The 16,131-nt window shown below is 42.7% G+C and overlaps 1 protein-coding gene across 2 annotated transcripts in view; it reads left to right on the top strand.

Moving 5' to 3' along the window:
* prkd3 (protein kinase D3) overlaps nucleotides 1-16,131 on the top strand; it is a 68,141-nt gene that overhangs the window by 1,283 nt on the left and 50,727 nt on the right. The window lies entirely within an intron of this gene.

Genomic DNA, 16,131 nt, shown 5'->3' with positions numbered 1-16,131 from the left:
ACTATTATCAGATGACAGTGGAAGCCTGGTGGGGTTCCCATTGAAAATATTCTTTTATGGCCTCCAAGTTTGCGTTGAACATGGTATAACCACAGAATGGAATACTGTAATTTATGCCTTTATCAAACACTCTGGTTTGAACATTTGTGGGAACACAGTGTTTGCATGGTTAGTATGACAAGGGAAAATCAGTGAAGCAATGCCTTAATTTAAAGTTAAGCATGCTGCCTTTGGGACACATTTGTTATTTTGAATAACATATTTTCAGAAATGTAACATCTCATAACTTTTCTCTAATTGTATTCATTCAACACTGTAGTCTATATTGCATACTGAGTCTTTGTTTGTTCATGCTATTCATTCATTTTCAGTGTTTGGGTTTTTAGGAACAGGTGTCCATTTCTTAATTTTCAAAAATGTGTGGCAAAATAAGACAGGCTTGGTGGAAAAATTTGTAAGTGTTGAAAAGGTTGAGGTTGATTTGAGAAACAAAAACTGTGAAATGGTTTTGTTCAGATCATTCTGGTTTGAATGGGAGATGGTTGTGGTTTGACATGTACTCCAGCTGCTGTTTGTCACTTGTTGTCTTAAAGAAGGACAGACAAAACAATGGAAACACCAGACAATATATGAATAATTTTTAAATAATAAGGAGTTGATCCACCGTTTGTCTTCTGAACAGCTTTAATCTTTCTTGGAATGCTGTTATACAAGTTTCGAACTGTTTCTAGTTGGATAATGGACCATTCTTCAAGAAGGAAAGCCTTTTCCCTTTTTATTCTTCACAAAGGTAAATAAGCACATTAGTGACATAACGTTATGTCATCCAATGCTTTGCGATCTGTGTTTATCTTCAAGGTAACTTCCATGTTTTTCTGTACTTCATGTCCCGCGTGTATAAGTGATGTTTGAGTTCAGCCAACATTTCATATTTTGGAAAGTGATCGTGGATGACTTGTTGGGATCAAAATGCTTTTTACTTATTTTTAAATGATTTTTTTTCCCTTTTATGAAACTCATTTTGGAATTGCCAGTTGCACATTAGATTTGTCTCACCTTGAAAACCTTCTGAAGAAGAGCAGATATAATTCTCTGATACATTTTCTTGCAGCCAACGCCTATATTTTGCACTACAAGTCCCACAGTGCACCACAGCGAATTGGGCACCAATTGGAGGATAGGCACTTCCCTATTGATGTCATGCCACGGCTTACCCACCCCACGGCAAGTACGCCATGGCGGCACTTGTTGAAACAAGAAACATGGCACAGGCCTCTGAACAAAATTAGCCTTGCAAAAGTTTTCTCAAAAGCATCTGCCATTTAATGCATTCAATTCTTACTCGGCAGTAACATACCACATTGAGAGACTGAGCTTTGTTCAGCTTGTTCTGTTGTAGTTGATTTGAGCGCTAGTGTGTCTGATGTTGTACAACTTTCTAATGGTGATTTGGAAGTCACTGAGGAACTGGCTGGGGGACAGACATGTCAGAAATGCATGGGGGCCTCACTTGAATGAAGGCATTACAGCAGTGTTAAATTGATACAAACGAAACGGACCAAGGTATGCGCTTCAAAGCTGCGTTTCTGATGATGCCCATTTCAGTGGCTAGATGTAAGAACTGAGCAGAAAAAAATTACACACTTACTGCTCTGATCCAAGCAGTTTCTGATTCATTTGAACCATATGTTGGGCAGCATTTCATCTGTGCTGTGGTGCCTTTCATCAGAGTGTATCACAGTCGAGACCAACATGTGGTTTAGGTAAATCAGACTGTTCTGAGTACAGTAATTGTGCATTTTTTATTCCCAGTTTTGATATCTAAGAATTGAGCTATTGAGAACAAGTGAGAAATGACCGCAGATGGCACATCAGGAAATATTGACACTGACAACTTTTAACCAGTGGTTTTTAAGAGAGGTGATGCAAGTCTTCGTTAAAACGTTCAGCGCGATTAGACCAGAAGTGTTGAATAACGGAGAGTTTAAAAATGCATTGGTAGAAACACACACAGAGCATATAGGTATGCTGCTGCCAGGAGGTGTGAGTGGAGGGGATGTACTGAAGTGATTTTTTTTATCGTCTGAGATCAGAGAAATTGTGGAACTTTTTTCAAATGAGTAAGCGCTGTCTGGTCCCTGGTTTTGCTGTGGATGTTGACACTTGGCACAGTGAGCTGAATTTGCCACCAGGGGGAAGGGAGCAGCCTATTGTCAATCCAGCTTCTGAAATGCCACACAACAGCCATCCAGCACCTCACTGATCCAAAGGAAATGAATGGCACACAGGCCCCCTCCCATGAGGATGCAGCCAGGTGCATCAGATTCATCATCGGCCTACACAGGGTTCAGCTCTGAGTTTCAGAGGCTGATGAAACAGTGAAAATGACCCCCCCCCCCCCCCCCCGTTAGTGCAAGCTGTGATCTTTTACCTTGTAAGCTGGCTCCAAGCATTTGCAGGTGAGGCTGACTGGATTTCATTGTGACTCTGAAAGGAGAGAGAGGTATGGTACTGGTACCCCCAGGAGGTTTGCAAGCTTGTCCCATCAGAAAAGCACCAGCGGAATCAATAAAACACACTGAAAGCACACGCTCCCCATATTGGTGAGTGCCAGGGACTGTCTAGCAACATCCTGAACCTGAACAAAAACAGGCGGCAAGCCTGCTTCAGGCTTTATGCTGTTCATTTTCCAGCAGTTTACATCCACGGTCCCTCCATAGTTTCTGTGACCACCCGTGTTTACAGAAAGTAAATAAAACTCGCTTTGCTGTGAAAAACTGGAATGGTAAACATATTCATATTGCTAGTACTGCCCCCTGCTGGTAGACCCCTGTCATTAAATCCAGGGGTTACTGTTCAGACAGCGTTTGCACTGTATCATAGAAGTAGAGGATGTAGTAGGATTTTTTTGTTCAGGCAGGAGTGAGGACACCCCCAGGGGGTTGTAGGGGCAAATAAAAATTACTCTTCCCACCACTCACTCCACACCAAAGAGACCCCACCTCCAGTACAAGGACGGCCTAGATTAGGAGGCTGAAAGTTTGCCACCTTGACAACTGAATTTTTGGATGTGTTTGTCAGGGATAGGTACACGACCTGCAGAATGCCATCAGGACTGCTCAGAACAAAGGATATTACAGCGAGCCATTGTTTATCTAGCGCCTCAGACAGAGAATTCAACAACTACGTGGCAAGGAAGAGATGCTAAAAGGGGAAATTAATTAAGTTTCTAAGCTTTGTCGAAGCTGCAGCTGTGCTGAGGTAATGGCTATGCTTACAGTGTCCTGTCCTGTGGGGGATGTGCTGTACAGTGACGGAATCTGAGAAAACCAGCGGCACTCAATCACTGCTGCAACCCTTTTGGTGGCATTACCTCTGGTGAGCTGTCGGGATTCATTAATTTATTTCACGCCAATGCACAGTGCGCTAGAATTAACGAGTGAGGTAGAGGTGCTTATTAAAAAAAATAATTTCATTCCATCCTGACTTAACTGCTCCAATAGGTGAAAAATGAAGGACTTTGTGATTGGAGTGCAGCTGATGCCCTAACAAGTCTCAGGGTTTGGTGCACAGAGCGCTGTTTTTTGGATGGTTTGCTGGGAGCCTATTGGCAGGAGGGCAAGAATTTCAAGCCAGAGCAAGGGCGCTGTTTACCCACTAAGCACTGACTAAGCAGACTTCCCGCACTGCAGCGGGGCGTTATTGGGAAGTGCCGTACGGCGCTCATCGAAGCGTTGCCAGGGTGATTGAGCTGCCATACGGGCACGATGATTGTTTTTCTTCACCCGTTTTTCGGAAATCACCATTGCAGTGTGCTTTGCGTCCCAGAAAGGGGCAGGTTCAGACATCTGACATCATTGAGTAGGCATTGAGTAGGCCGAAGTAGTATACATCTGTCTGAATTGTCTGTCAGAATTTATATATGTATATAGATAGATCGATAGATGATGTAATAATATATGGTATTTCTTCAATTTTCCAGTAATTTTCAAGTTCTGACTCAATCCTAGATCAGAGGTAGAACGTGAGCATCTGAGGTTTGAACGGTTCTGAAGATTGTGAGCAGGAACCTTTTCCTGACAGCGGTTGTGTGCCGTGACCAGAGATGTTGGAATGTTATCACATGTGAGCAGGTGATTTTCATTCAGATTGGATGTAAAAATATTTCCAGCCATTTCACATGTGACATGTGTACAGAAATGTTTTTTTTCAACATCTGAACGCTGATGGTGGCATGAAGCAGCAGACCTGTAATCAGGGGCTGCATCTTTGAAATCGATTCAGGGGCAGTGCTGTTCCTCACCTCTGAGCACAGTGACTAAACTGAATCACTTCAGCAAATGTCCAGCTTTTACATGGACGATATAAAAATCTGTGCAGAAATTGCCATGAGTAAGCGCACCCTGCTAAAAGCGAATGGTGGTATTTACAGTATAGCATGATTCTGCATTTTACTGTGTGTGGTGCTAGTCCCTTGATTGCAGCTGAGTTTGCCAGGGTCCGTGTTGCTGTGGAGTTCATACCAGTTGCGCTACAGTATATATTCCACCTGCTTTGGAGTTCAGCTGAAAGGATGGACATCTGGATTTGATATCAGTGCAAAGAATGACTCCGGCTCTCCCTATGCTCTTCAGAACCTGACGGAAACCTGCCAGTGGCGTCAGGTTTTGTGACTGGGTTTTGGCTTTTGCGGCCATGGGACTCCAACCCACTTAGGCCATTCATAAATTCCACTGCTCAGCGCTTTTGACCCATCGGGGAGCGGACAGGAAAAAGTGTTTTTTTTTTTCTTGGTAATATTTCAGTAGATGTTGTTTGAGTGGATCCTTGCGCCTCTGAGCTGTTACTTCCTGGACACAGAGGTAGGATTGTGGGTAAGTGATTTACCAGGCACCGTACCGCTAATATATGTGCATTACTCATGAGGTAGCTTACAAAAAAGATTTAGTAAATTACCACTGGTTTCCTTTGTGTGGGAATGAAAATCATATTAATGCACGTGAAATCAGAAGGATTGCCATAAAATCTTGCTCTTTATGAATTTATATATGTCCACATCACTTGCACTGTTGGTTGTAAATAGACTGCACAAATTAAAGAGCAAGTATATTGTGTCATGGTATGTTAAATGCAAAATAGGTATTGTCTCACAAGAACTGAACTAGCCTGTACATTTCCAAAACACTGAAGTCATGCTTGGGCATAATGTCACTGAGGCAAGTAACAAGATACTTGTTACTTGCCTCAGGGGGGGGGGGGGTGGTTTGGATAATAAAGCTGATTAGAGATAACTGGTGATCTGATGACTTATTGCAGGTTATTGGGTGCTATCCAGCATATCCTGTGTCCCTTATTTGTATATTGTGTATGGTTCCTCTTGTTAGTCACCTGCTTAGAATTACTGTATCTTTTTTCCTCTCTTTCTTATTGGTGTCACTTCTGTATTCCTGTAAGGCAGTCAGATTGACAGACCTGTTTCTGACTGTGAAACATTTTAACGTATTTTGGGGACTCACATGCAGTAGTTATGGTTGCGAGAGTTTGTTAGTAATGGCTTTTTACTTTTAGCATGGAGTGAAATAAACTTTGTGTTGATAGCACTGTTGACAGTAGTAATTAAATACAATCATTTACAGTGTCCCTTGGAACTCTGTGAAGCTGTATGGATTACATAGTTGAACTAGTATGTGTTTGTTAGCGTGTATAAAAAGCTGTCTGAATGATTTAACAGATGGGTGAATCCGCTGAGGGCCCGGCACTGGAGCACTTACAGGTTTGTTCAGATGCAGTCCATCTGTTAATAGCAGGTTATTATGAAATGGCAGTTACAAGCTGCGAGGCTAAAAATGATTATAGGTCGCAATTAGCGGAGGTGTTTGTCGAGCTCTGGCTGAACCTGTTGGTGGAGACAAGGATTTTGGAAGAATAATATAAACTGAGGGGGCACGGAGGTGGATTGTCGAGTCCCTCCAAGGAGAAGCAGATACAGCGCTTCAAAGAAGAAGCTGCTCTGTGAGGGAGGATTCCGCTGCAGTGCTTGTTGCAGCAACTTATCAACATATTTATTTTTTAGATTTTTATTTTATAAAACAATACATAATCCATATATTTTATTTTATAATTTAACCAGTTCATACAGCAGATCTATGAGAAGTTATGGCACTGTCATTTTTCCAGTCCTTTTTAAAAATTTTTTTATATGTTTGTTTTTGGACAACAGAGTCGGGGTGGGGGAGGGGTTCGGGAGGGACAGCGATTCGAAAATGGAAAACCAGGGTGCAGATGCAGTCTTGGAAACTCACAGGCAAAAAGTAGACGCAGTAGACTTAAATGAAAATGTTAAACAGTCACCATCAAGACCTCATTCCCCAAGGAATGGTGCTCATAAATCATCTACACAAGTTGGATTCAGTGATGCCTGGCTTTGTTAATGAGGACGCTGCTGAGATCATGTGCCCTTCGCCGTAATTTTGTGTCCTCCACCGTGTTTCCCTCCCTGGTATCAAAGGATTTCCCCATGCATCTGTGGTATTAGTCACCGTCATTAGCACCATCATCTGGACAAGTACCTTTATTTCTTTTTGTCTTAAAGAGTTTCTTAAATTGTTCCTTAATCTCTCTGTTCTGTGCTAACTAAGGCGTCACCAGAGCAATTGTGCTTTCTTAAACATTTGAACTTGATTGTCCACGTCTGTCGTTTTTTTTTTTTTGCCACCAGAGCTGCTGTTTTGTTCAGATTTGCCCACTTCAGACCGATTACAACACATCTGGAGCACAAACCACAGTGTGGCTGCATATGTGGCATTCATCCCGGTGCAGAAAAAACCCCCACAAAAATTACGACGGGCGACCTAGGTTTGCGTACCCAAGGAGTTCAGCTGTGCATACAGAGCCGAGGACATTTCAGTTACATTTCACAACACGTAGCCTATTAAATGTGCGAAATCCAAGTGCTGCAATCGTCTTAACAGATGTAGTCGGAGCTTTCCCGAGGGGCAAATATTCCCCCTGTAAGGTTTTATAAGGGTTTTCAGTTGACTTTCGAACCTCTGTGATGTCAGGCGAGCTAATGGCAGCTTTTCAGAATGTGTTAATGGGTTTGGCATTCCTGTGTGAATGTATATAGATGAAGGGAGGCAAATTGACAGTAGCAATCGATGTACAGGTCATAAACAGGACACACAAAAAGAGAATCGATGAATTTGATTGTTGCATAGGTTGGATGTTTTTTAAGGGTATCATTACCATTAATTGCTGAGCGGAGGGTGAACATCCCTTTGCTGTCAGCTCTTTCCATGTATCGTATTTTGAAACTCTGCTTTTAGCCGTACTAGTGGCTTGGTTGGCAAGGTGCTCAACTTGAATGCGGGCTGAGCCAGGGTTCAAAACCGGCCGTGTAATTAGCTGACAGGGACTAGGAGTACCCAGCAGCGGAAAACAAATTAGCTTTGCTGTAGGGGAGGGTAAGTCAGCCAGGGTTTCCTCATTACGCCCGTCTCATAGCGTCGATCCTTCAGTGGGCATCCACTTCACTGTGGTGCGTTGTGTGGCTTGTACCGTGAATGGATAGCCACTGGCTGGGAGTGTGTCAGAAGACTGCGCTAGTCAAATTTAGGGCTCCTCGTTGAGGGCAGTTGTTGTTGTGGTTAGGTGAGCCTAACACATGCATGTAACTCCTGTCATGGGGTTGAATTAGAACATATTACTTGCATTGAAAATCTGTCAGTTTATTTAGTTATGTATTCAATGTATGCAAAATGTGTGCTGTGTATGTTTGTAGTTGTCAGTACACCATCTCATAAATGTAAATCGATAAAATGTAGGCTACACCTTCATTGAAAGGCAAAAAAGTGCAAATTAGTCCTTTTGGACCCTTCAGGCCTTTGTGTGACCTTGTTTACCAATAAAGCTTTTCAGCCAATAAACTGTTAGATGATGTCACCATACGGAATCCCGCAATATGAGCCTCTTAAGTGCAACGTGTCGCTGGTATCCACTAAACATTTGTTTCAGTTCAGTTTTCGGTTAACGCAGTTCTGCTCATGTTGGATATGTTAGCTTGTAGGGTGCCAGTGGTTCCACTGTCATTTACTTACAATGAAAACAATTAAGGAGTGAGAATGATTAAACAAGCATAAAATGAAAAACATTTGAATAAAGTTGTTGTTTCATACTTGCATTGATTCTGTAGTAGTAATACTGTCATTTGGTACAACACAACTGCTTGGGTGAATGTGAGGTATGGCTCATCAGACTCGATGGGTGGGGCTGAGCAAGCATTTTTGCCAGTAGACCTCTGTTGCTGACCGTCTGTGATAATGTGCACTCTTTGTTCCAGCTTTAGTAACGCTTGTGAAGTGAGAAAGACTACCTTAAAAGTTTCTCAGAGGAACATGAAACACTCTTGTGATTGTAAAGGAAGGCAAAGAGCTTTTGGCACTGGTGGCCAGACGGTGACATTTCTTGTTTTCCTGGTTCTCCTCTTGCGTGAGCTTGCTTCCTTTACACTTCCTTTACATTTTGCCTGAAAAGGCGTCGGGCCTAATGATTCTGAGGCACTAGAGAACACACAAGCTTTACGTTATCGTGCACATGAAGCGGTTACCGCAGCCCTTGCTGCTCCTATCAGGAGGCACAGTCTCCCATGTCCCGGTGGGCTGAGCTGTACATTGCCTTTGTGCCTCGATGTTCATGTGGCTGATGCTCTGTGAACACCGCGGGGTAGGAAGTGTCGTCTTTCAGACGTGACGCTAAATTGAAGCCCTGACTCACCTCTGTGGTCGTTAGACATCCTGCCGCATCACCGCAGTGCGTAGGGAGTTCCCCTGCATCCTGGCTCGGTTTTTTAGCTGGCTAAATAAATCTCTCCCCTCTCCACCTTGGCTGGGTGCGCAGTGGCTTTGCTGGTGAACGGTGGCTGTTGTGAATCACACAGGTGGGGGCTGCACAGTGGCGAATTACTCACCCCCCCTCAGCTGACGTTTGCAGAAGGACACGGGATGGTGCTGGAGTGCAGTTCGTCATGCCCATCTGTGAACCAGTATTCCAGGAAAGCAGGAGCTTCAGTGTAACAAAATGTTACATGTGCTGGGGCATTGTTGAACTGCAGAAAAATAACTGACCTCGGTTCAGTTAGTAGAGCTGTGTGCGATAATTGGTGCCTAATCTTGATGACAGTCTTTTTCGGTTTTTCTGGTTTTGCGCTACAAGGAGATGCATGCTGTGACATTGGCAGTTTCTTATCCTTTTCTCTTTGGATGGACAATGGTATTCAAGCGATTGGTTCAGCTGAATCTGATTGACAGGTCTGGTTTCCTGACAGGACCAAGGAAATGTCAGTATTTGTGACCTACAGTGGCGTATACCTTTACTGTGTTATGCCCTTAGATTTAGATAAATCAAGTAATTGGTATTCTCAGATGAAGTTTTCAATTTCAGATGTGCTACCCTGAAGTACTTCACTCAGCTCTGCAAATCTACATTTTGGTGTCCAGAGAAATTGATTTACATTTCATCTTTTGCCTTGTAGGCCCACCTGCTGTTACGTTAGTTGGCTGGTAGGATGCTTTTTTTGCTGCCATTTGTGAGAAATGGTAAAGAGAAAAGTGAGATAGGAAGCTTTTATTTATAAAGAGAGATGCACAATCTTCATGGGTTATCATTTGGTAATGCAAGAAAACATTCATTCATTTATGCGTGTGTACTCTTTTTGAATTGTTTCCTGTTGTATATGAAGATTGCATTTTTTTAAATTATGATACAAATATTAACCTCACTATGCCAGGGCTTTGTTATGTAAGGCTTTGCTAACCAGAGTATACCTGGATTACTGGGCTACTTGGGATTTCAGTGATGGAACATATGTCTTACATGGTTTGTGGGCTCAGCATTGGGGTTCTGTTTGATATAAAGCTGCAGAGTTACTCATCAGTTGCAAAATTGTCCTCTTCAGTAGAAGCTAAAATAACCTATTTTAGAAAAGTCTAATGCCAAGACCAGGTTTGTCTTGTCACAGGTAACGTTGAGGCTCTGCACAAGCTTCTTGCTGTAGGAACTTGCTGAGATTTTTGGGTACGATTGGTTGTTACGGAGGCTGTTTTAAGATTTTATTTGTGGTGGTGGCATGGCTGAAAGGCTTATTCAATGCAGACATTTTGAATGGGCACAGATACTTGTCAGGATGCTTTTAAAAATGCAACATCAAATTTACTCATTTGACAGATGCTCTTATCAATAGCAACTCAGAAAGCACAGGCGCATAAGCAAATTTAGCAAAGCCTCACAAACAGGACATGCAGGAAATGGCAGGCCACATTTGAACAAGTGTTAAAACATCACACACTGCTATAATAATCCAAAGTTCAACAACAGCTAGTATCAATGCATAAATTAGTGTAGTAATACCGAGAAATGCACTGCAGAACAAAGCAAGAAATGAGAGTTACGTCTTGAATATTAAGAGATGCTCTTGAGTCATCTTGAGCATTAAATGTTTGAATATCCCTGTGATATGGGTGCTGATGCCTTTCCCGTTGTGTTTTCTGCAACGTGTGCAAAACATGACTGCCATGAGGGAATTCACCATGCAGGAAAACAGCTTTGTGATTTGCGCTAAATGCAACATCATTGCCAAAATGCTCTCTGTGGAAATTATGACTAATACTTTGGAGCATTTTTGAGAAACTGAAATGGAGAGTGAGCAATGGACATAGATGTCATTGCCAGCACTTGCTGATTAGGCTGTAAGATTGTGTGACATTCAGGTAACTGCCAAAATGAAGGAAACACGGAAAATGAGTGTCTCGATGGGACATTGGGCTGCCACAAGCTGCCAGAAGAGCTTCACTTGTCCGTAGCATAGATTCTACAAGTGTTTGGAACCCTGCTGTTGCAGGGATGGGACACCATTCTTCCATGAGAAATTCTATCATTTGTGTTTTGTTGATGTTGTCTCATGCACTGCTCCAGAATCTCTAGTAAGTGTTCATGTGGGTTGAGGTCTGACAACTGAGATGGGTTTCAGTGACCACTTGTGCCCTGAGGACAGGGGTGTTGTCATCCTGGGAGAGACCACGCCCATCAGTATAGAAGTGCTTCACTAGAGGATGAAGGTAATCCCTCAGAATGGCTGTATATTTATTGGGATTGAGTGGACCTTAGCCATGCCAGGAGAATTCACCTCACAGCATAACAGAGCTGCCAGAACCCTTCACTATGGGAAACAAGCACTCGTGCCTGTAGGCTTCTTTGGGTGAAAGCCACACACACACTCGTCCACTTGTGGAGAACTCATCTGACAGTTTTCACTGCTCAGTAGACCACTGCCTGTGCTCTTTGCTCCTCTGTACTTGTAAACCTGCATTTTTAGGTGTAATTAGAGTTCATGCACTGCAATCTGACTGTAGTATCCCTTTCCTTGAAGCTCTTGACAGACTATTCTTTATGAAATTGGCTGCTCATGTGCTAGATTGATATTTGCAGTCAGCTGATTCAGGGTGGCTTTTTGCATTGGTTCAGGTTGTTGCTGTGCATCTTGAACCACTGCACAGTCAAGAAGAATGGGCTTTTGGTCACCCCAGTCACCCCAGTTGATCATGTCTTTCCCTCAGCCTTACGTGCCAACATCACAATAGCCATTGATCCTCATGAAACATCAGCAAATTGAGCAGTCTTCAACACTGAAGCACCCGCCAAACATGCCCCAACAATCACCCCTCTCTCAAAGCCACTGAGATCTCCTCCTCTACCCAGGTGAGCCAAAGCCACTGAGATCTCCTCCTCTAACCAGGTGAGCCAAAGCCACTGAGATCTCCTCCTCTAACCAGGTGAGCCAAAGCCACTGAGATCTCCTCCTCTAACCAGGTGAGCCAGAGGCATGATGAGGTGTTAACGGACTGATTAACTCAGGAACCACACCTGTGTACACCTTGAATCTTTCATTTCCTGAAGTGTTTCCTTTATTTTGGCAGTTGCCGGTATTTGCTCAGGATTCACCCTCAGCAGTTTAGCGTCTTTGTTCATCTCAGCACACCCTTTGATAAGAACGTGCAGTAATTGTATGATGTCTGTGTAGGGCGTAGTTTCTCTGACAGCCTTCTCAGTCTGATCTTATGAACTGGAAACTAAATGAGTAACCTGAAGGGAATTGAAGATGGTAATAAAACTAGTAGTCCTCCATGGCAATAAAACTGGTAGTCCTCTGTCAAACAGGTTATCTGGCCATTGGTCATTTAGTTTTAACTGATTTAAACGTGTTTCATGTGCTACTTGTGGGAGGAGCTTGGTGGATTGCATCTCTCACACAAAATCATCACAAGATTGTCATGATCTTCCTACATATAATGTTCATTAAGATGATTGTCATAACACTTTCAATAATGTTTAAAATGGCAAAATGGCTTTTGTTGGGGTAGTTTTTGTACTGTAAGAGAATGTTTCCCTTGCAGCAGTGATAAAGAGAAGCCTCAACTAGGCTGAGCATTATTAGGCTGTTAGGTGGCTGACCGCTGATAGCTATCTGAAGGCTGTTACTCAGAGCTGTTTTTTAATGAAAGCCACTTCCGATGGCCTTAGTCCAAAGCAGTCATTTGTGCCTACAGCCTGATATAGTCGCCAACAGTGACACTGACCTGTAACTTTACAGAAGGGAAAAAAAAATTAAATGTGCAGAGATGATGTTCTGCGCTCATGCTGGAGAAACTTTAGTCTCATGAAAGATTCTGCCCCGGTTGCTGACGCTGTTCTAACAAGCCTTTGCCATGAGACTTGGAGGCCCTTGCCAGTGGTGCGGGGTGTGTCCTGCATTTTTGCAGAGGCGTTTCTGTGGGCGCTGCTCCAGACTGAGCCTCTGATTCAGTTGCGGGGCGGAATGCATTCGTCACACGTCTCCATGGCCGAGACTGATTTTATTTGCATGTGCAGTCAGTATGGAGTGTGCAACACCTTTCCCAGATGACTTATAAGGTTGTAAAGCTGTTAATTTTTGGTGCATACAAATCCACTTTTTTACTATTGAAAGAGATTATGCTTATTATTCTAATATGGTTGTTTTCCACTATTCTTTCAGTATTGTCTGGACTGAGCAGTACTGTGATTCACAGACATCATAGGTATCTATCTTCATGGTTAAGGTAGGAATTCTGCACACTGGGAGTTCATTTCTTCCTATTGATGCAGTAGCTTATACATTGATCCCTGGAAACAGATGGACGTTTTCTCAGGGGATCTAGTTATAAGTATTTGCTTAGCAGACACACTGATTCAGTGTGTTAGATACATTGCTTATGTAATATTCGCGACTGGATAATTACTGAAGCAATTCAGGTGAAAAAACTGCATCCAAGGGTACATCAGCAGTGCCACATGCGGTAACTGAATCAGCCACTTCTGGGTTGTTACACCACCTGCACCTTACCACTTCTGACAATACTACTCTTCTGCTCACCACAGTGAATTACACTTCAGTTATAATAGAATGGGTTTGATATGACACAGGGGATCATGATTGTTATTTTTTATTCCATTATAATAAATATGAATTCAAGATTTGTATCGACAGACCACATGATTGTGTGCTACAATAGCCATGGGGGTGTCACATGTTACATTTATATGAATTCACGGCAGTTAAGCCACAACTATTGCCTCTTGTTAGGCTTCAGTTCTGATTTAAGCAGTCATAAATCTCCCATAAGCCACATGACAGCCTTTATCTGTGGGATCACACATCCATTTGTGGTTCCTTTGGTCTTTGACTTATGGACCTTTTATCAAAGCCTGTGGCTTTTGATAAAGGAGGTCTATTGAAAAGGCCTGTCATTTAAAGATGAAAATAAATGCGTAGCATGACAGAAGTATTAACTTGACAGTATAACATTTTAAAGTATATTTTAATTTTATAGCTACTTAGTCATCAGACACAACTGTTGTATGTAATTGGGAGAGACAGCTCAAAAATGACATGAGCCTCACAACTTCACGGTTGTTTTCTACAACACAGCCAACTCTGTGATTACCACTGTAGTCAGTCTAGTGTTTAATTTAGCTCATTGTAAAGCCATTTACAACATTGATTCAAGCCAACTCACTTCAGTAGTGCTGGTTACAGGGAATGAGAACTGGTGTAAATTTAAAAGAAGGAGAAGAAGGAACCTGCTGCATGACCGCTTTCCAAAACTGAGGAAAACCAAAGCGTGCAACAGGTTTCCAAAGAGGATAAATCTCCAACCAAGCATTTAAAACAAAACTTTACAGAATGTAACAAAGGCACTTTAGAGAGATGTGCAATGTTTGTTAAATGTGTTCCAAGGTTAAAAAAGAAAATAGTTGCCAAAAGACTTTTTGGAAGGCAAATTGCACTGATGCAAAAACAGTCCTAGAATGAATTTTTTTTTCTCAGTGCAACAATATCAAAAATATCAAGTTTTATATGCATCAAAAAAGAGGAGGGTGTGCACTGTTTTTTTAGCAACAGTGATGTTGTAGACACTTTTAGACTACTGCCTTGGCAGCTTTTCCAGCGATTTCAAGTTAGTGCAGTTCAGTTCAACTCAGTTAAATTTTTCAGTGAAGAGGTTATAAATATGCTGACAGCTTGAGCTTGTATAGCTAATGCATTATGTAATATTAAAACATTTACGCAGGAAGGCAAATTAACAAAGCAAGAAAAGGGGACATTTTGGACCACCCTGCAATAGGGCATCTGATCCAGGGTCTTTCCCATCTAAACAGAAAAAAAACTACAACATAACAAACTAAAACAACAAACTGAAAAAAAGATGCCACCCGCCAGCTAATATATACAAAAAGCAACAGCGGATGACTACAAAAAGCAAACTAAAACTGGTTTGGGGTTAGCTGGAGCGTCAATAGCAGGGGAGAGATCTTTCTGGCTCTCACCGCCCTTTAAAAAGGCCTAGCACAGGTGAGCGCAATCAAAACCAATTTGCAGGAGTGCTCCCAGCTCTTAGGTAGGTGGAGCAGCAACAGGTAGAGACTCCCAACAGGTAGAGACTCCCAACAGGGACATCACCCTATATGGCCAAAAGTGTGTGGACACCTGAACATCACACCTATGTGAGCTTATTGGACATCCCATTCCAAAACCATGGCCATTAATATGGAGCCACCCCCCTTGCAGCTGTAACAGCCTCCACTCTTGTGGGAAGGCTTTCCACAAGATTTTGGAGTGTGTCTGTGGGAACTTGTGCCCATGCAGCCAAAAGAGCATTTGTGAGGTCAGATTGTATGATAGCCCTTCAATATTTCATGCAATTATACCATACTTTTGCTTGCATAAAAGAGGCATACATACAAGTATTAATACATATGACTTGTGGGTCCCTGGTTTGTGGCCTTCCGTTGACAGACTGTTCTTTTCTGCAGCATCTTCCCAGACGACGAATTCCTTGCTGTGTGCAGCTGCCAGCATATCGAGGGCACAAAGGCATCGTTTGATGATGAGGCCATGTTAGTTCCTTTATGTGTTTTTCTTTCTTGATTTTCACCAGGCTTGGCATTCAGCTTGTTTAATTTCCTCATCGCCGGTGCCAAATCACCTCTCTGGTGACGTCGTGCTCATGCAACAGTCAAAGCATGTAGCCTAGCCCGAGTCACGAATGCCCAGTTGATCAAATTGGTGCTCAATTAATCAATAGTCACAGTTTGTATTCTTTAAAAAGATACCTTTTAATAAATAGTGATATTTTTGATGCTCAGTGCATTCTCTGCAATTTCTTTTGTGGCTGTCATTTCTACACCTCACTGTGAAAGAGCTTCTGTGTTCCAATCTACACTCTTCTGAGCTACTGTGTTCCAGCCTACACACTGAAACTCTTTGGTTGGAATTTACTCGTATTGACTGCTGTCACGTTTTCGGTTCCTCTTTTCGGAGGACGTTTCCTGTAATCGAGTCGCCCCGTCCTCTCTGCGTTTGTGGAAAAGGGAAAGCTGGATGCTTCCGCATTGTTCGGGTCCGCTGGAGCCTGGCGTAAACTTGGCACGGGGTGGGCTGCGAGACGGGCATAACTGAGCCCTCTAAAGGCCAGGTTGGCAGATGAAACGCCAGAATGCTCCAGAACTCTCCAGAATTCTTTGCTGTCTGTGCTGGTTTAAAGCTGCGTCACCTCCTCT

This window comes from Megalops cyprinoides, chromosome 12, assembly GCF_013368585.1.
Source record: "Megalops cyprinoides isolate fMegCyp1 chromosome 12, fMegCyp1.pri, whole genome shotgun sequence".
Classification (NCBI taxonomy): Eukaryota; Metazoa; Chordata; class Actinopteri; order Elopiformes; family Megalopidae; genus Megalops; species Megalops cyprinoides.
The sequence above is the reverse complement of the archived record's forward strand: the minus strand, read 5'-3'. Positions and strand labels throughout refer to the sequence as shown.